This window comes from Echinops telfairi, unplaced genomic scaffold (assembly GCF_000313985.2).
Source record: "Echinops telfairi isolate 266 unplaced genomic scaffold, ASM31398v2 ScPeMD7_7469;HRSCAF=8507_0, whole genome shotgun sequence".
In the NCBI taxonomy this organism is placed as follows: domain Eukaryota; kingdom Metazoa; phylum Chordata; class Mammalia; order Afrosoricida; family Tenrecidae; genus Echinops; species Echinops telfairi.
This window is the reverse complement of record NW_022111372.1, coordinates 82,777,723-82,786,585: the sequence shown is the minus strand read 5'-3', so window position 1 is coordinate 82,786,585 and position 8,863 is coordinate 82,777,723. Positions and strand designations below refer to the sequence as shown.

General features: G+C 57.2%; 1 long non-coding RNA gene across 1 annotated transcript in view; it reads left to right on the top strand.

The window, feature by feature from the left end:
* The first annotated feature begins 2,651 nt into the window (after nt 1-2,651).
* Nucleotides 2,652-8,863, top strand: part of LOC123521069 — a 22,543-nt gene continuing 16,331 nt past the window's right edge. The window contains exon 1 of the long non-coding RNA XR_006679560.1: nt 2,652-2,772. This is a non-coding gene — a long non-coding RNA (uncharacterized LOC123521069). The remainder of the gene's footprint in view (nt 2,773-8,863) is intronic.

Genomic DNA, 8,863 nt, shown 5'->3' with positions numbered 1-8,863 from the left:
GGAAAACCCTCTTCTGCCCCAGTGCTTGCCGTCACAGGGCGGCTGGCAGCACCCACCACAGCAAAAAGGCGCTCCTTCACCCTTCACAGCGGGAATAAGAAATGGGTACTGTGATCCCCCCTGCCTCTTTTGGGGGAAAAAAATTTTTTTTTGTATTGTGGCAAAATTCAAGACCTTTGCCATTTCGACCATTTCGATGTGTGTAATAGAAGTGACATTAATTTCACTCCCCGCGCTGTGCAGCCATAGCCATTCCCAATTTTAAATATTGTCCTTCGTGGAAACTCAAACGCAAGGAGCCCTGGGGCCTAGTGGGTTACGCCTTGGGCTGTGAACCCAAGGTCAGCAGTTCAAAACCACCAGCGCTCCCCAGGAGAAAGGTGAGGCTTTCTACTACTGTAGAAACCCACAGGGCCTTTCTACGGTGCCCTGTAAGGTCGCTAGGCAGTGAGTGTGGCTTTAGTTTGGTCATTCGATACTCAGTCCTCCTTTAGCAGTGATTCCCAGCTCCCCCGCTGGCCCGGGTAAACATCGGTCTCTTTACATTTGCCTGTTGTGGATATTCCAGGCAAGGGGTTAGCCACCGGTATTTGCCTTTGTGTGTTTGACTGCATGCAGCGTCTTGCTTTCAGGGTCCATCTGCGGGGCGCGGCTATCAGACTTCATTTCTCTCTGTGGCGGAGTAAGTCTATTGTATGGGTTTACCACATTTTCCATTTAGCAGCCCAGGGTGCGAGGTTGGCTGTGCCACATTTGCTTATCTGTTTGTGTGCTGTGGACAGAGGGGGTGGTTGCCACCTTGTAGCACTTGTGACGAAGGCCGCAACGGACAGGAGCACCTGTATCTGTCTCTAACAGTATCTGTAACAGGGACACACAAGCGTCTGTCTGCCCGAGCCCCTACTCCCAAGTCTTTCTGCTATAGACCTGGGCGTGGCATCGCCATCGAATGCTAATTCTGTTTAGCTTCTGGGGAACTGCCGCCCCATTTCCCATTCACACCGGCGGTATCCGAGAGTTCTGATGTTTCCACTTCCATAAGAGCCATCTTCCGTTTTTCTGTTACCAGCCAGGCTGTGGGAGTGGTGACGGTGGGGTCTCACCGTGGGTTTGGTTCTGCGTTGCCCTCATGACTAATGGCCGGGCGCGTCTTAGATTTTTCTTCAGAGAAATGCTCAATCAAGTCCTGTGCCCAGGTTTGACAGGGTTTCGTGGCTGGGTCATAGGGCTCTTCATATATCCTGGATAGTAAACCCTTTCCCGAAGCCTGGTTCCCTTCTAGCCGATGTGGCAGACAAGGCTAAGGGGGGGGGGGTCGAGATCAGAGTCTGCTGATTTCTGAGGGGCTGCTCTGGCTGGAGGGCCCCGGGCAGATCCGCTGGGTGCCAGCATCAGGGGAGACCAAATGCCACCCAGTGTCATGAGGAAACATTAACAAGCAGAGCTACCAAGATGGAAGAGGTGTGCCTGGAGGAATGGGGTGCCCCCAGTCCTGGAGCACAGAGTGAGGTGTTGTGGGGGCTCTGGCCAAGTCCTGGCTTGAGGTATTTGTCTCTCTGGGGCAGAGCTCTGGCTCTCTCCTCATCTCCTGCTGGCCGGGGAGTGGCCTGTCTGGGCAGGTCTCTGTGGCGGTGGTAGGTGGAGGGAGTTTGCCCCAGTCTTCACACAATGGCAGCCTCTCTTGACACCGCTAGCCCTGCACATAGCTACCTGCCCAGACAGAGGCCGGGGGAGGAGTAAAGCATGTCGTCATCTCTGGGCCCTTCTCCGAGGTGCGCCCTCCATCTCCTTAGACTTGGGTAGCTTCTGATCATGCTTTTACGGGAGTCTGAGCATCACCTGCAGAGCCCCAGTGGTGCAGCAGTTACACTTTGTCACAAGGTCGGCGGTTCAAACCACCAGCCCCTCCTGGGGAGAAAGATGAGGCTTTCTACTTCCGTAAAGAGTTACGGTTTTGGAAACCTACAGGGGTAGTTCTATCCTATCTGAGGGGGTCGCCAGGGTAGACGTGAGTTGGAAGCGTTACCTGGGACAAAGGCAAGGCTTGTAATTCCCATGCAGAGTTCCAGTCTCAGAAACCCACAGGGGCAGTTCTACCTGTTCGGTCGGGTCACTCTGAGTCGGGTGGACTTGATGGCAGGCAGCACGTGTGGTTTTGTGTAAGCATCACTTACTCAGGGAACCCACCCTCAGCCACCTGCAGATTACACCCGAGATTCCCCAAACTGACCTCTGGAGGTTCACACCAGCCCCCTGCAGCTTAAACTCACCGTTCTCAAAGCTGGCTTCTGGACGTTAGCACCAGCCGGGAGCTTGGTAGATGGGAAGTTACCCTGCCCCACCCCAGACCTGCTGAATCAGAAACTGGAGGGTGGGGTAGGGCTTGGGTTGTTTGCTCTAACAAGTCTTACAGGGGATTTTGATGCACATCAAGTGGGGAACCACTGGGGCAGGTCAGAATCACGCCCCTCCCCCCAAACATTGGTGCCTCTCTCCTGTTGTCAGCTTACTCAGATAGCCAGCCAAGGGCAGAGTACCTAGTCAAAAGAAGCATGGTCTTACTTGTGCTTACTGATCTGTAGTGAATACCATCACGTGTTCTTCACCACATCGTGAAGCTATTCAGATTAGCAAGTGTGCAGGGATTTTAATTTGAAAGAGGCTCCGATTCTGTTGGAAGGGGCTGTGGGTTTGGAGGAGAGAGATGCAGCCAGCCTTAGACGCGGAATCTCGGAGGCAATGAGCCAATGTGAGCTGGTTCACTTCAGAATAGTAAGTGAATGGGGAGCTCATGCTCACCGTGCTTTTGGAGTAGCCCGTCACCACGCACGGCAAGCGTTGGGGTCCGGAGCAAAGCCCAGGGTCTCTCCCCTGCCCTCCAGAGGGGCCGTCCTGTGGCAGCTCATGCCCCTCGGCCTTGGCAATGGGTCACACCATGTCCAAGAGGACCGCAGGGAGCGGTGCTGGGTCGCTGGAGGAAGGACAACAGGAGTGTTGGGGGACCGGAAGGGTGGGGAGCTTTGAGGGGGGCGGGGCGGGGGCACTTTTGGTGGCAGGCTGGCTCTGGGGCTGGGCCCAGGGCTGAGGTTAGGCAGCCAGCGTGCTGCTCCAGGCTGCGTGAGTCCCAGAAGGCTGAGCCTGGCCAGTGCAGAGGGTCCAGGCACCTCCGTCATTTTCATCATGCTAATGATTATAATTGATGCTGACCTTGATTCCCGAGTTGGCACGTGCCTGCTAGGTACTTTCCCCAGGACAACTCTATGAGGTATGGCCCTGCTGTCCCCACTTTATTACCGATGGGCGTTCTGAGGTCGCCCAGCTAGGAGCTAGGTAGTAACCCTATGGGAGAGATGTTTAAGAGCATGCTCTCATCAGAAGAGGGGTCAGTAGGAGATTGCCGTGGAGTGTTTGTGCAGCAAGCACAATGTAGATTGGTTCTCGAGAAGTGCATTAAAAAAAAAAAAAAAACAACAGAAGAAAAATAAATGACATTTCATCAAATGAGTGGATCAGGCTGAGGAGAGCTGATGGAGATGGTCCAGGGCCACCCCTGCACCTGCTGCTATTCTTCCTGTCTCATAGATCGGCCACCTGAGGCTCAAACTCCAAGTTCAAGGCCTGATGGCTAAGAGGAGAAAGCAAACAGATCTCATCTGGCAGGAGGGAGTGGGGTGTGTGTATGTCAAGATCAGAGCCTACCAGCCACCTCACTTGTGGGGTTCCAACCTCGGTGTCCCTAAGATACTTCTCAGGAGCCTAAGGACTCCCCCAACCCAGGGCAGGAGCTCCTTCATTTCATAGTTGGGGAGCTGAGGCCGGAGAGGGGCAGGGAGGGGTGCACCCATGGCCACACACAGTGTCCCTGCTGGAGCCAGAACCCAGAGCTGTCTCTGCACCCCGCAGGGAAGAATGTCACGTGCGCCCCCCACCCCACTGCACCTTCACCAGCTGGGTAGCTGCAGCCCTCCGGGTGGCCCAGAGCAATGCTGGGGGCAGAGATGGGTGTGCCCTGGGGAGAGAGCTGCCAAGGAGGGTGGGGCAGCTTCCAAGAGGAAGAACACAAGAAGCCCAAACCCCAGACGGAAACCAAATGCATTTTCTCAGTCTTGGGAGGATATTTGGAACAATGGAGGTGGGATGGGAAGTTGGACTATAAAAAGAGCCTCTTGATATCCTTACAAAAAAATCTCTGTAAGTGTGACTTTTGTTTCTCTGAAGGATGTTTGTGTAACTTCTGGAGGGCAGAGTTTTCCTTGGTCCCAGAGTTTTTCCTGAGAGTTGTCAGGGACTTTTTAAAAATAGACCCAGTCGGGCTTTGGAGCTGGGAAGAAATTGGTTGAGTTGAGTTTCTCCCTTTCCACTGTTGGGGAAGCTGAGGCTGAAGTATGGGAAGGGGTCTCCCTGAGGTAGCAGCGGGGCACCGAGGGGCACAGCCTGGGTCACTGGGGGCCTTGCGGGGCTGTTCTTCCCCACCTGCCACCTTTGTCTGCCCAGGTCACTGACTGCTGTGGAAGGGAGCTGGGAGCTGGGCAGGGGCTGTGGGGGCCCCAGTGGCAGAGCCTCTGAGCTGCTGGGCTTGGTGGGTGGTGGGTGGTGGGGATGAGGGGTGGAGAAGGCTGAGCTAGTGTGCTTGGCCATGCGGGACCCAGCTGTGCACCGTCTGCCTAGCTGCCAGGAGCTGTGAGTCATCCCCAGTGGGTGCAGAGGGGCTGTGATTCATCCCGAATGGATGACAAGGCCTGAGCCCTGCTCAGAGGTGCCCAGCAGACTCTGGAACTGTGCCCCTGGCCAGACCTCTGGCACCTATCTTTCCAAGGTTTGCTGTCCGGCCGGCTCAGAAAGGCAACTCAAGCTCACTGATTTTTCTACCAACACATGGTGGCACGACATGACCAGGGCCTCCCCAGCCCCCAGCGTCCACTGATGTAAATAGTCTGGGATGTGTGTAGAGTCATCCTCTCCAGCTTCTTGTCTCTCTGCACTCAGCAGAGCGGGGTCTCCCAGTCTGCCCTGGCCCACAGGCCTGCAGATAAGGCAGTATCCGTTTTAACTTGCTGGATGACCTCTCACCGTTGCTTATGGCAATGGCAGTGGTTCACAGAAGCAGCCCCATGGTGCCCCCTTCAAGTGGCACCCAGGGCACGGGACAGACCTGCCACACCTTAGATAAGCCTCTGGCCATGATGTGTGCCCTGGCGTGTGCACCACAGCTGCTGTGGCTTGGGCTTGGATTTTGCAGAAATGAGGGGCCCAGGGAGCCTGGGAGAGTTAGTTTCCTTCTCCATCTCCCCTCTGCCTCCTCTCCCGGTTCCAGCCACTGGATGGCGCCAGAGCCTGCGATCTGGTGTCGATGTGGGGGCTTCACTTCGCTCGTGGGGAAATGGAATGCCAAGATAACGGAATCTCCCTCTCAGACTTTCTGAAGTCCCCGCATATTACTGAGAGGCAGCACAGTTCAAGTCCAGAGTAGCCTAGCGGCAGTGTGGCCTCAAGCTCCTGTTCAGGGTGTGGCTTGTGGAGGCTGACCACTGGTCCCAGCCAGCTCCTTGACTTAGCAGCTGGGGAACCTTGGGTTAGTTGTTCCGACTCTCCGTGTGTCCGTTTCCCACCTGTAAGACGAGGGCAGTAACAGGAGTACGTATCGCAGGGTGTCGCTGTTAGAGAAGGCGCCCTGCATAGTGGTTATGTGCTGTGCTGCTAACTCTGAGGTCAGCGGTTCGAGACCACCAGCCTGCCAGTCCGTGGGCGCAAAGACAGGGCTTTCTATTTCAGTAAAGAGGGCAGTTCTACTCTGTGTTGCCGGGTCATCGGGAGTCGCATGTTGAGTTTCTGTCACAGAGAGGAGCCCTGGAGGCACAGTGGGTGACGTGCTGGACTGCTGACCACAGGCCACTTGCCAGAAAACCGAGGCTTTCTGCCCTGTCAAGATCGACCGCCTCGGAAACCCACAGGGCTGCTCCACTCTGCCCCACAGGGCCGGCACGAGTCAGGATCGCGGGACGGCAGGGAGTGTGTGGGCCGTGGGCCTCGAGGGCCCCGTCCCCGTGCTTGACAAAGGAACCTCTTAGTTCAGTTTCCTATGATGATGATTGGTTCCAACTCTGCGGCTCATCTGCTGTGTGTTCCTGGTATGGGTTTTATCTTGGGGTCTCCCTCACCTCCCCATTCGGCAAGGGCAAGCTGAAGGGCTGGGCAGGGGAGGAGGGCGCCCGCCCTGGTCCCCCCATGTGCGGCTTTGGCCTGAGCCTGGGTTGTGCAAACAGCCGGGCCTGACCGGGCAGGACGATTCTCAGCCTCGTTGTGCGGTCTCTTGTGTCCTCTCCCTTCCCACGGTGGAGCCACCCGGGGCATTAGCTGACTCTCTGCAAGCTACAGGGGTGAAATTGGACCTGAGCTCTTCGGCTCTGATCGATTTGGTCTCAAATTGCTTGGGTGGACAGCCCTGCCTCCCACCTCCAGGGCATTGGCCTTTGTGGCTCGGCATAGATAGGGTCAGTCTCCTTCTGGGGGCGAAGGTGGGTCTCCCAGGTGGCCAGAGCCCGGTGGTTCTTGTAGCCACGCCCCACCCTTCCCCATGCGTTCTCAGTCCCCACCTCCCTCGGGATGCCTTCCCTGGTAGCCGGGGACCCAGTGTGCTCTCTGTCGCTCAGAGGTCACGAACTGGCAGGCCACATCTGAAACACAGGCAGAGTAGCCTTGGTCCACACCAATCATTGAGCTAATGGCCTTGCCAGTAGAAGATTTTACATAAAAATCTGACTTTCTGGTTTCTCTTCAAAAAGTGGGAGATTGGTACTCCCCATCCCCCTCCCAGCTTACGTTCCCAGAGGCCGCTGCTGATGTCCCATTGGCATGGAGCACGCATGCCTAACCACCTCCTTCAGAGAAAGGATCTTCTTGGCCCCAGTTTGCAGCCCTGCTGCATCCTCCAAGGGCTCTGCGTGCGTGGGAGGCGAGGGCCAGGGGTCCACACTTTACTGTGGCGCTCATGCCAGGGGGTGCAGCTGTGTACACAGCAGGGGCCTAACGAGCGCTCCCTGGGTGGGTGCAGGCATGGCTTTGGCACGTCCCTGCCTGCTGTGACAGTTCTGTTTCACAGGGGCTTCTGGGTAGGTCTGTCCTGTGGCCCTCGGCTGGTTCCTCCTTCCAGATAAGCTGCAGCTGCTTAGTCACGAACCCAGGGAGCTTCTTAAGCTGCACCTAAACAGTCCCTGAAAGGCTGCCTCCGGCCCAAGATCCCCAAAGGATGGCACGGTTTCACCACCAACTCTCTCAGGTCGCCCCCCACCCCCTGGCTTGGCAGGGGGCCCAGCAGCTCAGAGGGCTGCCGGCAGAGCAGGGAGCTGCAGTCCTGGGCCTCCCCTCCTTTGGGCATTCTCTGCCTTAGTCACACAGTGTGCTGCTCTGTCAGCTTGTTTGTCCAGCTCTCTGTCCACGCTTCTCATTGACATCCTCGCCATCCCTCCGGGCCCATTGAGGTGTGTCTTCCGGGGGGAGAGCCTCCTGCTGAGAGCGGGTGAAGAGACTGAGGAAGCCAGCAACAAATGCAGACCTCCCGCACACCCGGACAGTCAGGTGTCGGTTGGGAGGGAGAGTCTCTGGGGGGGACTTGTGCTGAGCGACATCCTTATGCCCCCTTCTTCTCTGGGCTTCTCTTTCTCCCCAGGGACTCTTATCACACTGGGCTCTGCCAGGCTGCAGTGGCTCCGAGTGCCCCGGGAGCCACCATGGTTGGCAGGGAGGGGAGGATTCCCAGGCCTGGCCCGGCCTGGCCCACAGTGCTACAGGCCAAGTGCCACAGGCTGAATAGACCCTTCACAGATGGGTAAATGGAGGCACGTAGCAGGGAAGGGACTCTTCTCCTAATGTCAGGGTCTCCTGACTCCCAGGTCAGGCCACGCTTTTGTGGCCCTACCTCCCTCTGGATGGTAGGTGCCCCTCTGAGTCTGTGTGAAGCCTGGAGTCGAGGCCCTGGGGAAGCCCAGTCCCTGCTGCCCTGGAGGCACAAACCCCATAGGCATGCAGATCACCCCTCCAGCACCCTCATGCCTTGTCTTTTCGCCCATAAGCTGGCTCGGATGGGCCCACTACCCTGTGCTGTTTCCGCCTGGCACCAGCCTTCATGCGCTTGAGTCTGAGAACAAAGCTTTCTTCTGATGGTCCTCCCATTGACAACAGGAAAAGGCCGGCGTGGCACCCGGCCGCCTCCTCTGCCCCTGTGAGGGGAGTGCGGGCTGCCCTTTGCCAGGCCCTGACCCTGGCAGCACTGTGGGGCAGGAAGGGAGGGCAACGGGCCGCCAAGCCACATCCCCTCTGGCCCAGTGTTCGGCCCCGGACGGTTTCCTCCCTCGGGAGCCAAAAGGCATCTGACAGGGACAAATGTCTATTGGTAAACCCCAACCCAACCCAAAGTCCTGCATCCAATTGATTGCGCCTCATAGTGACCCCGAGCAGAGCTGTCCTTTCGGGTTTCTGAGGCTGTCGATCTTCACGGGAGCAGGCAGTTCCCATCTTTGCCCCCTGGAACTGCCGGGGGCTCCTCCCACTGGCCCACGCAGCCAACAACTATCCCAGGACTAATCCTGCAGGCTTCCATTGGCCTCACCTCGGTATCAGCCCCCAGGTAACCCTGCCCTCCTGGGGTCCACAGAAGCTAAAACACATTCAGACTGAGAGAGGGTACTGGCCCTCATTCAGCGCCTCTCCTTTGTTTCAGGGTGAGCCCAGGAGGCGCTGTCAGGTAAGCGTGGGGTTGCCGCTAACCCGAAAGGTGTAGTTCAAACCCCCAGGCGCCGCATGGGACAGAGAGGAGGCTGCCTGCCCCTGTGAGGATCGACAGCCTCCAACCCTGTCTAAGGCCACC